This window comes from Panthera pardus, unplaced genomic scaffold (genome assembly GCF_024362965.1).
Source record: "Panthera pardus isolate Hobbes unplaced genomic scaffold, ASM2436296v1 HiC_scaffold_8, whole genome shotgun sequence".
Taxonomy (NCBI): domain Eukaryota; kingdom Metazoa; phylum Chordata; class Mammalia; order Carnivora; family Felidae; genus Panthera; species Panthera pardus.
In genome coordinates this window covers 153894407-153918548 of record NW_026527013.1, presented here as the reverse complement: position 1 = coordinate 153918548, position 24142 = coordinate 153894407, and the positions used below count along the sequence as shown (strand labels likewise).

The 24142-nt window shown below is 48.4% G+C and overlaps 1 protein-coding gene and 1 long non-coding RNA gene across 3 annotated transcripts in view; one reads left to right on the top strand and one right to left on the bottom strand.

Moving 5' to 3' along the window:
* LOC109269097 (uncharacterized) overlaps window positions 1-24142 on the top strand; it is a 158982-nt gene that overhangs the window by 5271 nt on the left and 129569 nt on the right. For both annotated transcript variants that reach the window (XR_008420440.1, XR_002080943.2), the window contains exon 3: window positions 19793-19900. This is a non-coding gene — a long non-coding RNA (uncharacterized LOC109269097). The remainder of the gene's footprint in view (window positions 1-19792; window positions 19901-24142) is intronic.
* The window catches only part of TBXAS1 (thromboxane A synthase 1), a 154615-nt gene that overhangs the window by 10359 nt on the left and 120114 nt on the right, over window positions 1-24142 (bottom strand). The window lies entirely within an intron of this gene.

Sequence of the window (24142 nt, the reverse complement as noted above, 5' to 3'; positions counted from 1 at the left end):
CCCCCCTCTCCCTGACGTGCCCTGTAACCACAGTTGCCCCCCTCCCCAGTCCAGGGCCTGGGCTCAGGCACAGAGAGGGTGGGGATGGGGTGCATGTATCCTGAGGCATCTTGAGTGGGCATAGTGGCAGCTGTGCCTGCCCTGGGCTGGCAGCATCATGGTGTGTGTCTCAGGGCTGGCCAGAGGCTGCGAATTGGCTAGGGCCAGCCTCTGCCCGCTTTTGGCCCAGGTACCAAATGTGTCCCGGCACAGAGGTTTTAAAGATCTTTGAAGAGGGGCGCCTGGGTGGCTCAGTCGGTTAAGCGGCCGACTTCGGCTCAGGTCATGATCTCGCGGTCCGTGAGTTCGAGCCCCGCGTCGGGCTCTGTGCTGACAGCTCAGAGCCTGGAGCCCGTTTTGGATTCTGTGTCTCCCTCTTTTTCTGACCCTGCCCCGTTCATGCTCTGTCTCTGTCTCAAAAATAAATAAACGTTTAAAAAAAAGATCTTTGAAGAGTCACAGTCTGCTATGGCATTGGGGGTGGACCTGTGGGAAGGAGTAATGCCTAGCCCAAGTTCCCTAGACCCTGTCCCCAGCTGGGTCACGTGCAGGGGTCTAGTGGCTAGCAGGATGGGGCAGGACCCCTAAACATGCATGGGGGCCTAAGTCCCCAGCCCGTTTGGTATCCCCGTGCCTGATGGAGTGCCCCCTTGGGGGAGCCTGGGGAATCTTTCTTCTTCCTCCTAATCTTTAGTAGTTTGAATTGTGCTTGTTTCTTCTGGCCTGCGAGTCACAAAATACAAATTGTGTAGTTTCAGTGATCCTGCATGTGAGTTAAATGCCCTGTGATAATTTACATTTAAAACTGGCATTGCATGATATAAAGATGAATGGTAAGATTCATGCTGGAGGAGAAGAAAAGAGGGAGAGCCTTTGTATTTACCATTAATGGCACTTTCCCCGAGTTTTGAATGAGGGGCCCCCTATTTTCACTTTGTATAAAAGAATGACATAGTTGGCCCTGCAGGCCATGGTTGATTGGCCCAAGGGTGAGCCTCAGACCCAAGGGTACAATTCTGGAAATTTGGATCTAGTGCAGACAAAAAGGAGTTTTTCTCCAACGGGTGGAGGCTGAGCTCAGGTGAGTCATGATCTGCTGGTGACCATGTTCTGCCTTGTGGATGAATAAGCAGAAAATTCCAGTTGGCTGTGAGAAAGAAGAAATGAATTAAATGTGCAGAGGGAAGTAGAGGCAAATGACACAGGAAGAGACCATTTCCTGGTGTCCCCTAGAGTTCCAGTTTCTGTTTGCCACCCTCCGACTAGTCACTAGCCCAGTGGGTGGTGAATCAGTACCCTTACGGCATTTTCTCATTTATGGTCTAAGTTGGCAACAGACAAATTCTGTTATCTGCAACCGAGGGAGACTTATCAACATATGCAGAAAATGTAAAAAACAAAAAACCCCAAAACCAAACCAAACAAACGAACAGAACACCAAACCAAACAAAACAAAAAACTAAAACCCCACGAAAAATGGTGGTACTGTGCACCAGAATATAGAACCATATTACAAAAAGAAAAAGAAACCAGATGTGGAAGCAACGTCCCTAACGGTAGATGGAATTGGTTCCCCAAACAAAATTTATGGTTTAGAAGCTGTCAGCATTTGTCAAAGAAAGAAAACTTTTAAAGGTAGGCTAAGGGAATTTGATGTGATCAAGTCACAGTCTTCATTATTCTTTCTCTGGATGAGCTTTTTACTGTGCTTCCAAGCTTTTGGCTCAAGATACACGTGTAAACATCATCTTGGTCCCGCGGTTCTCCACATGATGGAACGTTAGAAGCAGTGGGCCGACTTTTACTATATAAGGATGCTTGGGCCCTGCCCAGCCAGGGACTCACCTGTTGGTTTGAAGTAGGGCCTGGGCCCCAGTTCTTTCCAACCCCCGCCATGGTTGTAATGTGTTGGGGGCTGAGACCACTCACTGCATTAGTCCTTCTGCGATCTACCCCCGCGATCCTTTCTGTGGGAGGAGTGGGCAGATGGGATGGAGGGAGGTTCACACCTGCACATTTTAATCAAACCCAGGTAAGGTAATGAGGTTCCAATCCCTGTCCCACTGACAGACCAGTCTGCCCATCTGGACCTTTGCCTCGAAGTAGTTCTTTCAGGAAAATCGGGAATAAAGAGGTCCTACACCAATCATACCAGCAGAGGGCAGCAAGTGTATGGCAAATGGGGACTCCCTTGCGAGGCTGGGCCCCTACTCAGAATCACAAATTAAACTCCCAAAAGACTTAGGAATCATGAATCCGAATTTTTCATCATAGAGATGAGAAACAGGAGACCCAGAGAGGAAAACTGCAAGGCTAAACTCACAGCTAGAACTTGGAGTAGAAAACTTACGTCCTTATTCATTCAGCAATCTCTCGATGCACACCTACTGCCAGGTGCTGAGGATCCAGACATGATCAAGACTCTGCTCTTTGGGGAAGCCGACTTCTAAGCAAATCATTATACTGGATGTGGAATGTGCTGTAGGATGGACTTAGGAGGAACGGCAAACAGTTCGGTTTGAGAGTTCATTCATCCACTTATTCATTCGACACTGCTGAGCAGATGTGTGCTATTGGCCAGCCACTGTGCTAGGCACAGGGCACATAACTTTGACACACACTGACCCTTCCCACCCTCTTGGACCTTATAGTCCGTCCTAGAATGCAAACCAATGGTGAGGGTTTCAGAGCTGTGAGCACAAGGCTCTGTGGAAGAACAGAAGGACACACATCCCAGGCATTTGGAATCAGGGAAGCTAACAGGAGAAAATGAAGCCTAAGCCAAGGTCTTTATGATGGATAAAAAAGCCAGCGAAAAGTGGGTGGGCTTGTTTGGGTGTGGGTTCGGACAAACCAATCTAAAAAAAAAAAAATCCGTGAGTCCATCACAGGACCTTAAACCATGACTGGATATTTGATATACTTATGAAATTATGGTTTATTTGCTGTTGTTTTAATTTGAGAGATGGTGGGGAGGGGAAGAGAGAGAGAATCTTAAGCAGGCTTCACACTCAGCTCAGCATGGAGCTCAATATGGGGCTCCATCCCATGACCCTGGCTGGGATCATGACCTGAGCCAAAATCACAAGTTGGATGCTCAACCAACTGAGCCACCCAGGCTCACCAGTTCATTTGTTTTTAATATGATAATGGTATGGTTGTCCTGTTTTAGAAAAGAGTCCTTTTATTTTAGAGGTGTAGAATGAAATATTTACAGATGACGTAAGACTTCTGAGACTTTTATTTTAAAAAAACCCAAAAACTGGAATTGGGGGAAGGTGGGGAAATACATGAAACCAAAATGACCATAGTTGACCTCTTGTTGAGGCTGGGTGATGGGTACATAGTCCCCTCAAGTATTCTAATTTGTATAAAGTTTTCCTTCAAAAAAAAAAAAAAGTTAAAATACTGAATAGAAATTGAAATAACAATACTGTGGCATAGCCTTTTAGATGCGTTACAGAATTAAAAATGGCTCTGTCAGGCTGGCCAAGTGGGAGAGGTGTGGTTTGGAGCCGGATCTTGTAGGACACTTGGCAGTTTTCTGGGCACAGGAGGCAGAAAGCCGTCCCACGCGGGGCAGCCTTTGGGCTGAGTCAGAAGTGTGGTGGGCGTGGTCGGTGGTGGAGCACTGTCAAGAAATGAACCAGAAATGGTACTTGTGCTCTATGGGTGCTATGTATTTGTCTTTGGCATCTAGAAAAAAAAATTACCCAATAAAAAAATGTTGGGAGGGGGTGGTGTAGAATTCACTTGAAGTGAGAAAGGGAAAGAGAGGGTAGCTTAGTCAAGAGAATGCTTTCCCTTAGAAGCAGAGGCTGGCCAGCTCACCCCAAATGTTTACAATAGCAGGAGCATCCTCGAAGGCAGGAGGCCGGGAGCTCGGAGCTGAGGTTTCCGGCCCAGCCCATCCCATCCCTTGCTGTTGCCCTTGGGTGCTTGGACCCTCTGTGCTGCTCAGGGCTGAGGAGCACCTGGTTGGCCTGGAATGTCGGGAGAACTGAGGGGCATCTGAGCAGAACATCCTCTCATTTTGAACCAAGAAGCACTTTAAGCGTCTTGTGTTTCCAAAAGATCAAGATAAAAAGCCATCCCCCAGGGTTCTTCCTGACTTCGGTTACGCAGGCCATATTACTCAGAATTAGAATCAACCTGTCCTGCCTCCCACCCAGCGAGGCTGCTACTGCAGCCTCGCTCCCCGACCTTGGCCATGCCTCGGGGTAGTCACTAGGTCCAGCTGGGGTTTCCGTCCCTGGATCCATCCCTGGATCCGTCCCTGGATCCTGTCCTGGATCTGTTGCCCAGCAGCTGTGGCCTTGGGGCAAGTGCCAAGGGCAACATCAGCAGGTCACCTGGTCTGTAAGTTGGGGTCATGCCTGGCTCACAGGGCAGGGTGGAGGAGACTGTGAAGGTGAAAGATCTCTGCATCTTTGGTAATGTACCAAAGGAACAGGTAATTCTTCTGTTTGAACTTATCTGGAGGCAGGGAGCTCATTTCATCACGAGGCCGTCTGTTGCATGAATTAGATGACTCTATCAGGATGTGTTAAGGAAGAAAGTGATTTTAAAATCCCATGGAACTTATTTCAGCTGGGATTTATTTCATAAAATAAGCCACTGTGCTCTTACAAGTTTGAAAAGAAAAATGTTAAATCTTTTTTTAATATTTGATTTTGGGGAACATTGATTAAATAGTAAATATTTAATTACTAAGTATTGGGAAAAATAGAGATTTAAAAATAAACTGAATCTTTGCCTTGTGGTTTACATTCTCAGTCCAGAGTTCCTTGATTTTCCAGAAGGTTTTTTCATCTGTATGTTGATTTTCAGTGGGCAGTAACTTCTAATGTTACTTCCAAGGTTCTTGGTCTCTTAGTCTTTTACTCTTAGAGCTTAGATCTGTAAACCAATATTTAAATGCAAGGGATAAACCTGATGGTTAAGGGAACGTTATGGAAAACTTGTGGATAAATCCTTTTAAATAGGAAATAATACTGCCCTCACCTATTAAGGTCACCTTGTTACATTCAGATTTTTGTGTGCCATTTTCTTCGAGAGCTAGACACACATACACGTGCGCATACATGCACCCACACGTGGACACATGCACGTCCTGCCCCCACATCACTCACACCTACACTTACACCACACACACGGTGTGTGCAGATAGAATGAGAAAAAGCAAATAAAAATGTCACTGCTTTCAAAAAGATTTTTCCTGGAGAGCCAGAGACCTCATAGAAAAATTAACGTTTTCTTATTTTGTGAAAGGAAATAGAAGTGGGGGCGGCTTCAATTTTGTCCTTCCCGAGGACTAACAAGGGCAGCATCGGATGGCACTAGTGAGTGCCCACGCATATGTCGCCGGACGTGGTGTTATATAAAGTGGGCTAAATTCTGCCAGCCTTTGCCCTCTAGAAGCAGGGAGCTCGAAATCCCTTAAGACTGGACATGCTAGCGTGGGGACAGCCAGGGGCTGTACAGCCATATGAAGAATAAAGATTTCCATTCACTCTCATTCCCTGGGGAACGTACGATAATAGTATGAAACCAAACTGCGGAAAATGTAACAACCTTCGCTTTGCCCTTTTGACCACCAGCCCAGGAGAAAAGCCCCTTCCCCCTGCGCCCGGTCCCCAAGATGCAGGCGAGGCCTGAGTGGGGATCTGGGCTCCTCACTGACCAGTTCTCTAAAAGAGGCTCCGACTTCCTGGCTTTGAGATTCCATAGATGGGCCCACGTGAGCTGTTCCAGGCTTGGGGCAAGAAGCAGTGGGGGATGGAGGGATAGGGTGGGCTATGAGGTGGGCGGGGGATCTTTCTATCAACATCACTGCTTTGCCTAGCCAGTGCCCAGAAGGTCCTACATGCTAACTTAAAGAATTTGGCAGATTTAGATGCAGACATGCATCCTTGCCTTAGAAAAGGTAATTAGGAGAGTGTGTATAGTATCTATTTATATCCACTTGAAAAGGAAAGAGAACCCATCTCACATAAACCCCTGGATTATTCCAGGTGCTCCTGTACTCTGAGGCCAGGCCATTAAGGGATTAGGTGACAAGACTGTAATGAAAGAACACAAACCCGCCTGTGTGTGCGCTCACTCACACACACACACACACCACAGTGCCAGCCCTTACCACCGAAGGCCCTGGGTTGAGCCTTATCAATATCCCTGACTTTCCATAAGAATTCCTGTCTTCGGAGATCTAAGATAATAATAGCACTCCGCCCCCCTGCAGTATTTTACTGGGTACAGTAGGATTTTTACATCAGTTCTGTCATTTGGTCCTCACAACTGCACTGTGAGGTAGGTAGGGCAGTTTTTGCTGCCTATTTTATAGGTGAAAAAAAAAAACACAGAGATTCAGAGAGGTTAGTGGCTTAACTAAGGTCACACAGCTAGTAAATAGCAGAGTCAGAACTAAATCCAGATCTTCAAATTCTAAGACTTGTCCATCATGCTGTACTGCATAGACCTCCCTCCCTCTCCCCTCCTCCCATCCTCCCCCCTTTCCCTTCCTCCCTCCCTCTCTTCCTTTCCTATTTTTAAAATATTTTTATTTATTTATTTATTTATTTATTTATTTACTACTAATTTATTGTCAGGTTAGCTAACATACAGTGTATACAGTGTAGTCTTGGCTTTGGGAGTAAATTCCCATGATTCATTGCTTATATACAACACCCAGTGCTCAGCCCAACAAGCACCCTCCTCAATGCCTATCACCCATTTTCCCCTCTTCCTTTTGTTTTGTACATTTTATGGAGGAATCACATGCATACGGAAAAAATACAGCACAACCTAAAGCACAGAGCTCGGTGAATTTTCACAGGGCGAGCGTACCCGCGTAACCATGTCTGATCAAGCCCCCAGATATTGCCAGCACTCTGAGGCGCCCCCGTGACCCTGTCCAATCACAGCCCCCTCAAGGGCAACTGCCATCCTGACTTGTAACACGAGCGATTACTTTTGCCTTTTAAAAAATCTGTGTATAAACAGAATATGCTGTCTGTGGGCTTTTGCCCAGGCCTGCCTGTGTGTGTGCGGGGCCAGGTCTTGGAGACTCAGCCACGGTGTGGTGTGGAGCCGAAGTGTGTCCGCTCGAGTGATTGGGGGGTGCTCCCCCGGCAACTCATCCTTTCCACCGTGAGTGGACGTTTGAGTCGTCCCAGTTTGGGGCCATTATGAATAAAGCTGAACATTCTTGTATATATATATATATATATTAAGTTTATTTGGAGAGAGAGAGAGAGAGAGAGAGAGGGTGTGCAAGCAGGGGAGGGGCAGCGAGAGAGGGAGGGAGAGAGAGAGTCCCAAGCAGACTCTGCCATCAGCGCAGAGTCTGATGCGGGGCTCAGAGCCACGAACCGTGAGATCAAGAAATCAAGAGTCGGATGCTTAACCAACTGAGCCACCCAGGCGCCCCTTGTATATGTTTTTTTGGTGGACATACGTACACATTTCTGTTGGCTCTGTACTTAGGAGTGGCTTTGCTGGGTCATAAGGGAATTGGTTGTACCTCAAACTTTAAGTGAATCAGTTGGAAAACAGGTCATTGACATACATTCCAGTTCCTTCTATTTAATCTCACTATGGGTTTGACCCTCTTCCCTCTGCCGCCAGATTCCAACTCGCTGAAACGCAGCCACTATCTCTATTCCAGGAAAGGGTTGAGAGGAAAAAGTAGTGTATTATTTGGGAGCAGAGTTATTTATCCCTCTAGTGGGCGTGTAGGGAAAAGGAGAGGTAGAGACAAATAAGACACATCTCTAATCACCTGATTTTAAAGAACTGTCCCAGTTATCAGACATAAGGACTCATAAGCATAAAACACACTCCCAAATCAACTAGATTCGAGTCTTTGGATTATCTGTTGTTATGCAACGTTTAGGATTCTGTTCTCTCCATTAACAGCCAAGTGGTATATGATGTTTAAAGAGATAAGCCCCTAAGTAAGTGACGGTTAAATCACCCAGCTCACTTTCTCTGCACCAGGGAGAGAGTGTTTTGCATTTAATTTGCAGACCGATGCTTTTTGTTCACTCTGTCCCCACATAGATAGTATGTCTAGGACATGGGTGTGACATGCCTTTAGCAGAGTGTGGGGGCAGGGGGAGAGAGGAGACAAGACACAGTCCTATACATTCAACTCACTCTGTACTTGGGAAACTGTTGACTTGTTCCTTCAGAGATTTATTATTATGGTAATAGGGAGCCATTGAAGGTTTGATGAGTAGAAGTGACGCACTGAAAATGACTATAACTCTGACAGATGATGTAGAGGAGGACAGTAGGAAGAGCTGGTCAACAAGACAACAAGGAGACTATTGTAATAGCCTGGGCAAAAGTGAGGGTCTCTGATGACAGAGCAGTGGTCAGAGTGGGCAGGGGGTTGAAAGAGAAGCAGTGCAAGCAGTGATTCCCCATCTTGGCTGCTCCCCACCGAGCCTGGAGCCCTACCCCGAAATGTTCAGGTTTAGTTGGTCTGGACTGGTGTGCAGGAATTAGTAGTGTTCTAAACAGTCCCTGGAAAACTCTCATATGCAGCTGATACAGTCATCGTAAGGAAGGAAGACTAGTCCAGGGAGGTGAGTTTTCGGATGTAAGGGGGCAGGGAGTGAAGTGATGAAAGCGATCCCGAGGTTTCATTCCTGGGGGCACCGAAAGATGGACGGAGGACCAGTCTGGGTGGGCTGCCTCCTCCAGGAGAGCTCAGCTCTGGCAGGCTTGTGTTGGGGAAGATGGTGTCCCGCTCAGCTGCACAGAGGGGGATGAGTCCCCGGGATGGGGGCTGGAAGAAAAGCAGGGCACCAAGGACTGAACTGTAGGGCTTCCCAGGGAAAGGAGGCTGATGGGCTGGAAAGGAAGAGACTCTGGATAGTCTCGGGTCTCCTGGACACAGCCATGGGGATAAAGGACAAGGAATGGCCTTTGCATCAGTCAACTGAATGAGGGAGGGGTGGGCCAGCATCAGCAGGGTTAACAGATGAGCGGGTGGAGAGGGGATGGAGCGACGGGGAGTGAGCTGGGGCTGGCATGCCACTTCCAGGGGCACACTCCAAGAATTCGGGGGACCTGAGCAAACCAAGGGGGAGAAATGAGAGCATTGCCACACGACTGAGCAGCAGACATGTGACAAAGGAAAAGTACGTGCTGCTCCTCTCATTAGTGGGGCAGACCCAGGATGATGGTATAAGGCGTGGGGAGAACAGTTTTGATGCAATATAGGGAAGGATTTTCAGATGACTAGAACTTCATGAAATAGACAAGCCCCATGCACACTGGAGATTTTCAAAAGCTGTCACTGAGCATCTGAAGAAGTTGCTGGAGGATATTCATGGATCCCTCATTGAAAGCAGGTAGACATGTGTGACCTCATGGTAACTTCCACATCTAGGATGGTCTGAAGCGTCATGACTACCCGCCCCCCCGCCCCCCCCAAAATGGCACCGCATCTACCCAGGGACAGCCTGTGACACTAGCAGATCCTGGGTCACCTGCTGGCTGAAGAAATGTCACGTGAAGGTGGAGAGTGATGAACTTGCCCTATTTACCCCCCACCTCCACCCCCAGCACCGCCCCCCGCCCCCCCCCGCCCCCCCCAGCCCTCATTCCTGTGTGCGTGTTGATAATTCAGTCTAAAAGTCAGAGCCCAGGTCAGGTGCTGTTTGGGGAAATGGTAAACAAAGATAAGAGCTTTAAGCACTGGAATTTATTTTTTATCCACTCTGCCTAAAAGCAACTGCATGTTAAATTTAGAAGGCTGGCTTCCAGACCCCTCCCCACCCTCCTGTTTCCTGCCTCCTCTTTACCGCCCATGCTCACAGCGCTGTCTTGCTGACCATAGAATAGGAAATGTGTTTGGAAAGCCCAGGAGTCTTTAGAGGCTGCCTGCCTGGATGTTTCTAGAAATGTATCATCTCTGGGCCTGGGAGAGAGGGCCATTTCCTCCGATAGCTGGCTCTGCCCACCATCCTAGCAGCAACCGTCTCTACCCAAATATTTACCCACACGTCCTCTAGGCAGGGCCGCGGTACATCGGCCTCACACTGTCGGTAGGTGAGATGCTCCCCAGGGAAGTAGCCGCATTTTCAGCAAGACCCCTTACAATTTATTTACAAAGGTCTCCCTCACGCCTGGGAATCTATAATTGAACAGCTCTCTTTTCTATGTAGGTTAAATCCCTTTGCAACCAACTCCAAGAACCTGTAGAAATCCTTTTGTTGGCCTGGAATTCTGTTGTATTGAATATTGTTGGAAATAAATGAGCCATTGTCTGGACTGAGAATTTTCTGGTTAGATAGAGATCTCCACTGTGATGCGATTTATTGTGGCAGGATTTTTTTTTTTCCAGCTCATTTTAAATTCCCTATTGCCTGCTCAGTCCATTTTCCCATCTCAGGATATAAGTGGGGAGGGCTAGGCTGAAGCTAAAAAAAAAAAAAAAAAAAAAAAAGGAAAGAAAAAAAGAAAAAAAAGAAAAAAGTCTCCTTTGCCCAAGAATGCTGTCCAGAGGCCTAAATGGAGTCTGGGACCAGATTTTAGCGAGGAAAGAGTAGTACATCTACTCACTGGCTTAGGAGAAAGGAGTCACAGGAACTGGCAGCCGGCACATGAGTAGGAGATTAGTTACAGGATGATAAAGAGCCTCAGAGCCTCAGAAGGTCCATGAGTTCAACCCCCCAGGGCCCCACTGCACAGATGAGGACCCACAGCTCAGAGAGGTGGGGTGGCTTGTCTCTGCCTGTGCTCACACAGGCTCATTTACTGCTCTTAAAAAAAAATTCCACTAACCCAGCTAAGCTTTAAAATATATTCAGCCCTACTTATGAGTACGTTTTTGAAGTTAAAATAAAAAAAAACAAACACAAAAAACGTAAGGAGCAATTCACTGTTTTTCTCTTTTATAATCAACTCTTGAGATTTTGCATTTCACGGTTGACAGACAGAATTGTAAGTGGAAAAGCAGAGATGTGGAATTCAACAGATCTGACTGGAGGACAGTGGGCAAGTTATCAAGCCTCATCAAGATTCAGTTTGCTTATCTGTGAAATGGGGACAAATCACATTTCAAAGGGTGGTAGTGAGGATTCCTCAGAGAGTGCCAATTGGGATTTTCTTAAGAAGCTCTGTTTGCAATTCTGCTTTGGGGCATGAGGTGAGGAGTGCATGTATCAGATTTGCTTGTTTCTAGAAGTGCTGGTCAGGGACCCGGTGAGTCCACGGTAGCCTCAGGCGTGGGGTCTTCCCAGGAGGGATGGAAACGACTGTGCCAGTGAGAATTAAGAATTCACTGGGGCTTGGGGCACCTGGGTGGCTCAGTTGGTTGAGTGTCTGACTCTTGGTTTCGGCTCTGGTCACGATCTCAAGGTCTGTGAGTTCAAGCCCCACATCAGGCTCTGTGCCGACAGTGTGGAGCCTGCTTGGGATTCTGTCTCTCCCTCTCTCTCTGCCCCTCCTCTGCTCGCTCTCTCTCTCTCAAAAATAAATAAACTTAAAAAACATTAAAAAAAAAAAAGAATTCAGTGGGGCTGCCTTGGAGGAGACGCTGGCGAGAGGCCCCCACTCCTGTAATCAGAAGAGGGAGGAAGATGCTAGAAGATAAGCCCTGGAAGACATCGCAGAGGCTCCTGGAGACCTGCCTCAACTCTTCCCTAAACAAAGAGCCTTGCAGAACGCCTCCTGTCACCTTGGAAGATTCTGCTTTGCCCCGGAGGAGGTGGACATTCCCAGAGTTTGGGTGGCTTGCCCGGGGCCCCATGGCCAGACATTGGGAGAGCTGGCCTTTAGTCAGAGCCTGTCTCCAGGGCTGCCTCGTACCCTCCATGATGGCTGTCTTGTCACCTCTGTCACCAGACACGATTTTAGCCCTTGCCGATTTTCTGCAGCTGGTGGCTTTTTGTGAAAAGGATTCCTTGTCAAGAGTGGCCTCTGCAGTGGCAAGGCTAAGTAAACATGGGCCCCCGAGTAACAGCTAACATGAGCTGCCCTGACAGTGGTGGGCCCAAGGACACCAAAAAGCATCCCTCCCTCCCCTTGCTGCCGGAGGACTGGGTTTGAATACAGGAGGATGAGGTTTTGGGGGGAAAACCTTTTTTTTTTTTTTTTTTTGTAATTAAATTTGGGGGTGGGAGGAGACTCGCTAAATCAGACAGCATGTTCCTCAGAGGCTTGATAGCAATTTCTGTTCAGAGGAGCTGAGACGCTAAATTCCTACCTCAGCCTCTGGTCTGCTGGGTCGGGGCTGGAGCCTCAGGGGAAGGGGGGCTGCTGAGGTCCAGAGGGAAGGCTGGGCCAGGCGGCCTGTGGGTGGGCTCCCCCGGGCGTCTCTGGAATGGCCTGGCAGATGCTTCATTCATACCACGTTACAGGAGGTGGAGGGCTCACCTCCCTGGCGTGGGCATCTGGAGAGATGATGGTCACTCCCTGCCATCCTTCTCATGCCCAAGTGTGGGGAGAGAGGGTCCCAGGGAGACTCCTATCTCTCATGGAATGGAGGAGGGTCTCATGGAATGAGAGGCTGAGTGCTCCCAGCCCAGGCTCCCCATTCATCCCCCCATCTGCTGAGCAAGCTGGGCCTGTGGGCCCCCGAGGCAGCCAGCGAAGGCTTCAGTTAGGGGCATCGCTCTCGAGCAAGCAGCTGCTCCTGCGGACAGAGCTGCCAGAGCATGAGCCCTCGGGGACATCAGCCCGGTCCCCACTCGGGGAACTTTTGTTACCCGTTTTTGTTGTCATTGTTGCTGTTTATCTGATACTGGGCTGTTCTCTAATGTAGGACGGAACCCCAAAAAAGGTGACTGTGGCCACGTGAGGGGACATTACTGCTCCCTCCCTTCCCCTCTGTGAAAAAAGATTCTGTTTATGTTTTCCTATCTTTACGCTTTTATTTGATGTATTTATTTATTTTAAAGATCTTTCCAATAAGAAGAATTTCATCTGTCCTCCAAGGGTCCCCTTAGCAACCAACCTCTGGGGCTCCCCTGATGTTTGCAGACCACCTGGTCCAGACCACTGTTGTACCGGGAGTGTGTCCCCCACGGCTGCTGTGTGCCCCTGGGTGGGTGGGGGCCCTGGGGGGGGAGGAGCCCTGTGGACCCCCGCTGAGGCTCACAGGGAGGGAAACACAGAATGGGGACATGGAGGGGGCCCTGTGGGGGCCACCCAGTCTGCTCAGGGCAGGGATTGGGGGGCATCGGAAACACTTCCCGGAGAAGGGGAGGCTTATGCCGAAGCAATTTTCAAAAAGCATTTGTGCTCTTTCACACAGAAACAATAAAAGCACTTAAACAAGGTTTTGGAGCAGAATTGAACCGAGTTCCTTCACAGGCGCATCGTTTATTGCCGTTTTATTGGAGTGCGTGCTCTCTGCAGTTTATGCCTCTCTGCTTCACGCCAACCACGTGGCAGCCCATGTATCGTGGAGGTGGCACGTGTTAATTACGGCAATTTGTTTTCGCCGTGGATCTTAAGGAATCGTTTGTCTCTTTTGTCTTCTGCGTCTGCTGCTCCCTATCAGGGCCAGGTGTGGGGTGCCTGTCCCCCGCGTTGCAGTGAGGCTTCTTCAAGGAACTTGACCTTCAGGTGGGAGCAGACTGGGGTCTCTGAGGTGCCATAGGTGACAGTGTCACATCAGGAGGCCCCGGGCAGGGGCCGGTGGGCCGAGGGATTTTTGCAGGACGGTAGCTCCAGGCAGCCTGGGGTCAAGTCCACGGCCATGGGCCAGGGAGGGTTGGAGGTGTGGACCTGGAGGGAAGCTGGGTACTTGGGGACAGAGAAGTGGCCTTAAGGAGGTGGGCGTGGCTGAGCTGGGCCAGGCCCATTTGCCAGGCCATGTTTCCTGCCCATCATGGGGTGACAGCAGATGGCCTCCAGGAACTCAAAGGGCAAGGGCCTTGCTGCTCTACAGGGTCCTGGACAGGAGGCCCAGGAGTCCTGGACAGGAGGCCCAGAGGTGGTGGGGTGACTGCCCAGCAGACATAAGGAGGCTGGGCTCCCTAGAGGACATGCGGCTCACATCCTGCCACACAAGACACAGATCGGAGAAGTTAGCTCTCGAACTGCTGTGTTTGCCAGGAGCACAGACTGCTGGCGGCTTTCCTGCCCGTAGTGCTGGCCCCACAGTATGGCTGTGACAGAGGAGTGGGGTGCTGGACCAAGGACACCCCATTGCCCCTCAGCTGCCACCTTTGTGATGACCTCCATGTCTCCCCTCCGGGCCAAGCCTCTGAGTGAGGGGCCTGGAAGCCAGCTCCAGGTGACGTTAGGACAAGGGTGGGGACAGGAGAAAGAAAGCCTGGCCTGGGGCAGGGCTGGAGTGGGAGCAGAGAGCGGAACCAACAGTGTTTTTATAAGAAGGGAATGCTCGCAGCTACACTGAGTATTCGTTGACCAAGTCCTGGAGGACAGGCACAGGGCGAGTTTCGCGTGTATCATTTTATTGAGTTTTCTGTTTTACAGATGAGAAAACCGAGGCTCAGAAGGGTTTGTGCACAAGGTCAGCAGGCAGAGAGAGGGTGCAGCCTGGCAGAAATAATGCTGTGTGAGTGAGAACCCCTGTCTGCCCTCCGAAGGCTGACAAGGCCAAGCCAAGGAAAGCAAGGAAGGAGGACTTTTTTCTCTTCCCGGTTCGAGAAGGACGCACAAGGTTGTGCTCATGCTCTGCTCCATGACCGCGGCAGAGGGGTGGCCTGGGGACGATTGGAGGCTTCATAAGATAGCACGTAAACTGAGGCAGGAGCACATACTTGGGCTGGAGGGACGGGAGCGTTCGGGAAGAGGGAGCCCCTGCGGTGGCTGGGGGAGGACAGGACTCTGTGAGTCCAGAGTGTCCGTGAACCCCGGCCAGGCAGGTGGGGAGTGTGCAGTGGCTTCTCCCAGCTGAAGTGTGAAAAGCCCTTGCAGAAACCTCTTGGGTCCTCCTGGGTGCCTGGCAGAGTGGCTGGGCTGGGGAGGGCCCTCGTCCCAGATGGGCAGCGATGTGGGGCGGCTCCTTGGGAAAGGAGAGGGAGCCTCAGGGAATTCTACAGTGCTTGCTTTTGATGTGGTAGCTGTGGAGAGTTTCTGCCTTGTCCTGTTCCTGAGCCTTGGACCTGTAACCCCCATGAGCACCTGGGGAGCTCACTGGCCCGTGAGGAGGCCCCTGCTCTGTGCGATAGTGTCCTGTCAAACTGGGGTGGGGGGGGCTGGGCTCAGGGCTCCTAGCTCAGGTTGCCTACCCCTCTTCTCTCTCTGACCCTAGCTGGCTCCAAGCTTCTTCACAAAGAGCAGTTGCTCCAAGACTGTCCCTGGGTCAGTGTGCGGCCACCCCTGAGGGTCCTGGCCAGACTGATACATATATTTGCAGAGTTTCCTGAAGATCGCACAATTCCCAGCTGTTCTTGATTTTTTCCTAAGGGAAGGGCACAAGGAAACGGTCTTAAATGGCAGCAGGAGGAGGGCCCCTGTGGGATCTTCTCAAGGTTCATTAACCCCACAATGAGTCACTACCTTCCAAAGAAACCGTTCTGATGTCTTGCTCCCTTTGGCCCAGACCGTAGGATGCTGTGATCTTTCCCCAGTAATCTAAGAAAAGAGTCTTTCCCAAAAGCTCAGACTAATGGTAGGTAGGGTTGGATTTCTGGTAGGGGAGTTGAATTTTGTAAAACTGCAAATCTGTCTGATGAGAAAACACCATTTGTTGTGACAGAGCCCTTAACCCCCTGAGCTCAGGGAGGTCCCGTGAGGTCTTCTAGGCCAAGGCAAGGCTGGCCTGGACAGTCTGCTCTGGTTTTTGGGACTCCCCAGATCACTTAGCTTGCCGGTGTGGTGTTTTTTAAATGTTTATTTACTTATTTTAGAGAGAGCGCGCGAGCACAATGGGGGAGGGGTAGAGAGAGGGGGGGACAGAGGATCTGAAGCGGGTTCTGCACTGTCAGCACAGAGCCCGATGTAGGGCTCGAACTCACGAACCGTGAGATTGTGACCTGAGCCGAAGTTGGACGCTTAACCGATTGAGCCACCCAGGCGCCCCACCAATGTGGTTTTTTTAAGGTAAATTAAAAATAGGGCAACAGTCATATGCATTTAGAGCAAAAACGTCTGGAATTCACTTGGGAAAGCTCTTCGTGTTCCCATGCGTTACCTTTCTTTCTGATGAGTGCTCTTAGTGGAAGTATCATGTTGTAATCAAAATTGTGCTTTCTGTAGCTGTTGTAGGCTCAGAGGCCCTGAAAACTGATTTATGAGGAGTGAAGCTAGGAAACACAGGGTGAGACTTCACACGTATGTGGCCAAGGAAGGAGGCCTCGGTCCTGAACATTCCCATAAGAGTACCGGCCAGTCGAGCTGGAAACAGTACAGTACAGTCTAACGGAAAAGCCGCATGCGGCCTCTGTACCCGGTCGTCAGACTGTCGGTCAGTCTTGGCCAGAGTACGTCTCCTCTGCCCCAACCCATTTCGGCCTCACTTGGGGTGTGAGAACTTGAAACTCCAGTCCCTGTTGAGGAATGGAAGTGAGACTCCCGTTCTGGGGTCCCCCTGGCCTCTGGGCTCTGCCGTGGAAAGAGCAGGGAAGAGCAGTTTCCTCTTGCGTTTTGATTCATGCTGGTTCTCAAGTTCAGCTGCACCCTGGAGTCACCTGTAATGCCCCACAGGAAATGGGGCCTGAGGGTTGAGTCTCAGCTGTATCTTTAAGTTCCCAGGGCATTGCTTAAGCCCATGGCTTACAGAACGTTATATAAAGTCTAGCTCTGTGCAGACAGCCTGGGGAATTCTTTCAGGGTCTTCCCCCTCTTTCCACATCAAGCTTCCACCTTGGGAGCCAGTATTGTGCCTTGGGTAGAAGCCCACAGGAGTCACATCGCCCACATCTGAATTTGTGTCTCGCTGCTTCTCGGCTGTGTGACTGTGGTCAGCTTCACTGTCAGCCTCAGTTTCTCACCCAGTAAGATGGAGGTAATACAAATACACCTCGCGTAGTTGGCAAAAAGCCTGTTTGCAGACGGCACTTACCAGTGCCTGGCACACAGTAAGCGCTTGGTGAGTGCTCACTGCTGCTTCGGCTGAGGAGCTGAGGAGTCCTGTGTGCCCCTCCCCCATCCACATCCATCCTGGTGTCTTGAGCCCTAGGTTCCTCCCCTCTGGCCGGCCTGTTTAGATTGACTACTCTCCTCCGGCAGGTCTGACCTTCTCTCTGACTTGGTTTCTCCCTGAAGATGCTCCTAGAATGCCCACTTGGCTTCTCACACCTCACCTGAAGACTAGGCCCCGCCACCACACCATGCTTGGAACAGGCTCTTGGGTGCCGCCCCAGTGCAGGATCTCTGTTCTCAGACCCCCGGTTGTCTGGCACATGACAGGAAAGGAGATGGGGTTGATGAGGTGAGGTGGGATCAGAGCCTGTAACAGATCCATTCCCTCGTTCCTTAGGGCCCCCAGGATTCCCATGGGCTTTGGGGCTACCGTAGTGAGTCCCTCTCTTTGGAGCCTCCGGTCGGGCCAGTGGGGGGAGAGAGACGAATCGCATACACATAAAACCACAACAGAGCTAAGTGTTTTGAAGAAAAGATTTGAAGAGGGTGAAGTATGAAGTTGTTTACCATGCTTTGGAACGCTTGAAGGGGTTAATTTTGGGGGGAAAATCAAAGGAAGTACCTTTTCTATCCAGTGTATTTTTTTTTTAATTTTTAAAATGTTTTTATTTATTTTTGAGACAGAGAGAGACAGAACATGAGCAGGGGAGGGGCAGAGAGAGAGGGAGACACAGAATCCAAAGCAGGCTCCAGTCTCTGAGCTGTCAGTACAGAGCCTGACGCGGGGCTCGAACTCACAGACCGTGAGATCATGACCTGAGCCGAAGTCGGAAGCTCAACCGACTGAGCCACCCAGGCACCCCTCTGTCCAGTGTATTTGAAACTTGTAGGACTTATTACTCTACAGAGTTGCAATAATTGAGATATATTTTGACAAATTCAGGGAAGGTAACTGGAGAACGGGTTATCAATGGCCGCCCCCCGTCCCCGTCACTGGAAACAACCATCATGGAAGCAGCTACTGTGCTCTCCTCTGCACCATCTGCTCGCACCCTGGGTCAGCCTGCTACTCCGGCTGTGTCACCCTCTAGAGGGACACAGGCTGGAGGGAGACTAGGGTGGGCAAGGGACTTGAAAGTGTGCCACATGGAGAAACTTTGCAGAAGCCTGAGGGGTGTCTTTTAAAGGGTCATTTACATGGGCCCATGTAAATTGAAGGCTATTGAATGTAAATTGAAGCTATAGGTGGAAACTATAGGGAAATGGATTTGTGGATTAATGGTCTGGTCCAGCTGTTTGAAACATGGAAGAGGTGAGCCCTTCATTCCTGGAGTGACCAGTGGATGATGGGTCCCGAGCAGGTGCCCAGGAGAGGGCATTCGGGATCAACCAGCAATGTCTGAAATCCTTCCAAGTCCTCGGGTCTTGGTAATTCTACTGTTGTTTTGTTGGTCTCTGGCAGAAAATAGTGTTCTGGGGAAATAGGATGTGAAAAGAGGAACTCTGTTGGAAGGCAAGGAGGGCAGGAAAAGTTCCAGGCTGAAAGGGAGGGGCAGCAAGGGACCCCAGAGGGGCAGTGAGGGATGCGGGAGTGGCAGCAGAGGGGCTGCTGGCCGAGGGGCACAGATGCACGTGCTGAGACCCTGGTGGATCAGAGGCACATGAAGGGACACGTGTCTCCTTAAGGCTTCTGAGATGACATCTGTACAATGGGAGTGACAGGAAGAATCGAAACAACAGCAAAATAGAAACAAATGCTTCTGGGGCATAGGCACAGGACTGCACGCTAAGTGCTTTACATGTGTCACCTCATCTAATCAGCCCCAACCGAATGGAGCCAATAGGTTTATTATCCCCTTTAACAGGAAACTGAGGTTTACGGTCATGTGGCTGGTTCAGGGGTTCAACCTGGCTTTGAGGCAGGGAATCCAGCCTGGAGCCTATGTCTAAGCCATCCGCCCAGCTCCATTCAGGGTGGAGGAAGATAAACTGGGGAAAGGGAGCTGCAAATTGCTGTCTGTGAGTCTTGCTATGAGCGTCTTGCTTCGTGCATCCCCGAGGAAGGTGGGTTGTGGCTCCCTGTGCTCAGCCATGAGGAAGCCAAAGGCAAGATTATTCTGCGGGGTGGAGGGAGAGTGCCAAGTTAACTTCTCCGTGTAAACGGACTGACTGCTGAGCTAGCACCAGAAGGAGCTCTGCATTTGGATTCTGCAAGCCAGGATGTACTCTTTTAGGGCCACGATAGGAGACACGGGAAAGGCGCTCTGGGGACCACGCGTTGCTTTGGACTTTGTCATCACAGCTAGGAAAAAAGTACACGTGGAGTGGATGGTCACAGAGAAGATCTAGAGGATAGTAAACTGAATGATTGTAAGATTCCAGAAAGTCCTGAATGTGGTTTGAAAATCTAGACTTAGTATGTGAGAAAATATACAGCCTCCATGGATATCTCTTGGATTGATGTCTTTTTTTTTCCTGCCGGTGTATTCCTGCCGGAAGTATTCCTGCCAGATGTTTGCGGACATCTCAGCTCAGCACACTTCCATGTGCTGATGGCAGAGCATAGGAGTTAGAGCAAAAAGACTTGAGCTCTTCAAGTCTGTGTTTGCTGTGTGACCCTGAGAAACACACTTAGCCTCTCTGAACCTATGTTTTCTCAACTCCGAAAGGGACTATTAGAGGGAACAAATGGTAACAAGTAATAGTTACTATTCTTATGTTTTTCTTACATCTCTGGCAGTGCCTGTCTCCAGGGGAGAGTACATGGAAGTGTAAAGATCTCCTGAGGCACCAAAATAGTGAGACAAGGTTGGGCGCAGAGGGGAAGTAAGATGCTGCGGATCAAAGGGTAAGCGCCAAGATGAATTAGTTTGAATGTTTTTAGAAGTCAAGTGGATGTCATAAGCAATGATATAATCACTTTAGATCAGCAATGATATAAATCTTGGGAATTTTAGAAGAATCTGAAGTAATAACAAAGTGGTTTAGGAATAGTGTAATTAGGTAAAATAAAACAAAAAAGTGGATCCTAGAATGTGTGTTATAAGTTGGAGATAGGGAAAATGGACACTAAAAAGTATGGTAGAATGAAACCAGAAACACAGGCTTGGGAGCTGAGAGACCTAAATTTCATTCCTAGTTTAGCCACAAATTAGTGAAATGGACTAGGAAAGTCTCTTAACTGATCTGACACATTTCCTCATTTGTAGAGTGGATTTAAAAAAAAAAAAAGCTCCTTATTCACTTTCCTGAGTTATAACCCTCTAACCCAGTGTTTTTCAGAATGTGGGCTATGAACCTTTAGGGAATTGTGAATTCAATTTAGGGGATTAAGAGCAGCATTTTAAAAAAGGAAATAGAATGGAATAGAACATAGAGTATATCACACCTAGAAGACTACATATTGTTTCATAAAACATTTGTTTAATTACATGGGTATGTCTGTACTCGGTTGACTTATAAATATATTTCTTATGATATGTTGTGGTCGACAAGTTTGAAAACCATCGCCCTAACACTCCCAGGGCTGCCCCAGGAAAACTCAGGTATGTTGCCTAGCTTAGTTTCTCCCTTTGCATTTGTACCTCTGTGATCTGATCCCTCTGACTCTGCGTAGCGATCCCAAGAGCCCTACCATAGGCAATACCTGCTCCCCCCACTGTGACCATAGAGCCAGTAGGGGATAGGGTATTTATGAAGTCAGAATAGAGTTGCCAGATTTATCAAATAAAAATAGAAGGCTTCAGCAAACTGTGAATTTCAGCTATGCAATGAATCATTTTTTAGTATAACCATGTCCCAAATATTGCACGAGACATACTTACACTACAAAATGATTCTGTGTTTATCAGAAATTAATTTTTTTTAATGTTTGTTTGTTTTTGAGAGGGAGGGACACGGCATGAGCAGGGAAGGGGCAGAGAGAGAGCAGAAGACACAGAATTCAAGGTTCTGAGCTGTCAGCACAGAGCCCAACGCGGGGCTTGAACCCATGAACTGTGAGATCGTGACGTGAGCTGAAATCAGACACTCAACCGACTGAGCTACCCAAGCGCACTCCTTTTTTGTAATTTTTTTTCCAGAAATACCTACATTTAACTAGCCACCTGTGTTTTATCTGGCAACCCTAAATAAGTAATAAATAAAGAGCAAACAGGAGGGAAAGTTTCCAAAGATTACGACTTTTAAGTGCCCAAACTACAAAACTTTGTGCTTTAATATGATCATAAATTAACAGCTGTATTATATTATGCAAATTTATGTTAAGTTATTCACTATCTGTCATCACGCTCCAATAAAAATTGTATATATGACATTTAGAAAAAAATGGTATCTTCTGATAAGAGTTTTGTGCTGCATTTTGGTGGTGCTGGTTGCCTTTGGCTTGCCTGAATGCTGCAGCCACAGACAAGCGGAGTCTTTGTGAGTGGACTCACTGAATTACTTATGGTCTGTCTACATCCATGAGAACAACCCCAGTGAGTGACCAGGGGCCGCTTTCCCTCCATTTTCACTCTTTCCCGAAGGAATGCAGGTTGGCAGGGAAATAACAGGAGAGAACCCCCCCTGCCCACCCCTGTCTTTCATCTAGAAGTTGGCAGTTTCCCACCAGTAAACACTGTGCAGCATGAAGGTTAGCCTGGCTGGACAAGCAGGAAGGGAGATTATTTGGTTTTTAATCTCTGTGCCCTCACATTTCTTGGTGATTAAACCCAAAGGGAAGAAAGCAATTTCTGCTGTTCCCTGTCTGTAGCGAAGCTATAGAAATGCCCACCAGTTGACTAATTTAACGTTCAGAGTGTAATAGATAATGTCTTATATTCAGACTGATTTGCTTAAGTTTTTCACTGATGACTGTCACCCACTTGGAGGCTACTGGTATGCCACCAGTATTTTTTTTTTAGCTTTTATAATTTTTTTTTTTAATTGTGGAATACTGTCTGTGGAAGAAATGCCGGTGTCTGTTCTGGAAGGGTGGGAGGGGTAATGTCTTGACGTCTTGCTAAGGGCACATTACATCCCCAGAGCCGAAGCTTAGAGGACAGGGAGCAGATGGCCTTGAGGAATCTTTGAAGAATGCCAGGCTGGGCTTAGACGACAGGCTGTTGGCAGCAGGAATTACCGGGAGGAAGGCAGGTGAGGCCTGTACAGTGAAGAAGAGACTCTTTGTTCATCCAGAAGAGAAAACACAGTCTTTCGTGCTGGGGGCTGTATGGCACTCGCTCTCTGACCACAGCTGCAGACTTTCCCTGCTCCAAAGACACAACGTAGGGTCAAGGGCACACAGGCTAAGCTCGGAGTCAGGCACAGGTGACAGGCATAGGCCTGGAGTCAGGAAACCACACCAAAACCTCGTGATCTCGGGTGGTCTCCCAAAGCCCCCTGCCTCAGTTTCCTCACCTGTAGAATAAAGGGATTCAATTGAATGGTCTCTAAGTTTCTTTCAACTTTAGCTTTCATTCATTCACTTATTCATTCATTCACCTAAGCACTGAGCACCTATCATGTGCCCGGATGTGACAACAGACAGGTGTAGTCACAGGGCCAACAGCCGAGCTTGTCTAGGGGTCAGCAAGCAGAAGCATGTCACCCTGCCTAAGGACACAGGGAAGGACACAGGGAAGGAGGGAGAGCAGGGGGAGGAGGGGATATGAAATTATTTTTCTTCTAAGGTTGCTGACTTCAGACTTTCTGAAAATGGCTAAGGAAGACAAATCCCTAGGGGAAAGTTTGTTGCTTTCTTGGTCACTGGCTTTCCCAGCTGAGAAGGCAGAAGTCTCTAATGATTCGACTTGGACAACTAGGAGGTGCTCCTTTCTGGAAATGACTATCCAAGATGGAGCACTGGCAGGGATGGATTAAACTGATGGACCAAACTTCACCTAACTCACACGGAAGTGAATGAACTAATCAGAAAAAAATGTGTGTTGCAGCTCCAAACGCTTTCAAGTTTGATAGAGGAAATCAGGGTTGGAGGCATAGGCGGTATTTTCATCCCTTCCTCCAGTTGTAGGAAAGAAAATCAAGTGTGGACATTTAATGGGATAGTGTTTAGATGCCAGCAATGGACAGGATTTGTTTTGCTGGATTGTGGCCTGTCTCACCAGAAATCTCACAGAGCCTGAGAAGGGTATTTGTCAGGATACCCACAGACCTTATTAAGTGGGCTTTAAGTTAAATTTTGAGGGTCAGGGAGAAAAATGCTACTAGATACAATGATAAATGACAGGTTTGACATCTGAATTATTCCCAAGGAAGAAACTGTCTGTCTGAAACCCAAGAAACACAATGACTAGAGGGATTCTGATGTGGATTTTATGTAGAAAAAAAATTTTTTTTACGTGGAAATATTGATAGAATTTCCTTTTAAGACACCCAAGGGCAGATGAGGAGAATGTAAATTTTTCAAACGTTAAGTAAAAAGAAACTATATACTTCTTGGCTTAGGTTTTTTTTCTTTCTTTCTTTTGCCGTAGATTTTTATGTTGTTTGATCTGTTTATTGGTTGTTGAAGTAAATTAATTAATTTGCTATGGTTGAGAGTGACACATCTTGATTTATTAGGGTTTCTTAGTTCCTCAAAGCCAAAGATCTAAGTAGCAAATGCCATTTATCCTGGCAGAAGACAAGGAGGGGACCACCCAGGAGAGGAGGAAAAATGACTCTGGGAACTTTCTGACACCCTGAGAGAGCCCTGGCTATCACAGTGCTAACGTAAGGGTCATAAATGTGTCCGAACGTGTGGTTTTAGACAGCCATCTGCTCTCCTAGAACAATCTACTACAGACCTAGTGGTCAGTCCCAAGACAGCATCAAGGAACCGTGAGCTGGTAGATCTGAGTTCACATCTAGGCTCTGTTTGCACCTTGAGCCCTTCACTTAATCTCTGAGTTTCAATTTCCTAATCTTTAAGGAAATATTTTCTGCACTTAAAAATAGCGAACTGGTTGTTAGAATTGTTTGGCCCAGGGTCGGGCACAGAACACGTGTTCAATGAATAGCCGTTCTTACCATTATTCCCATCATAATTATTATCAATATTGTTTGATATTGAATACTTGATCCCAAAGGATCACTCCTTGATAAAAAC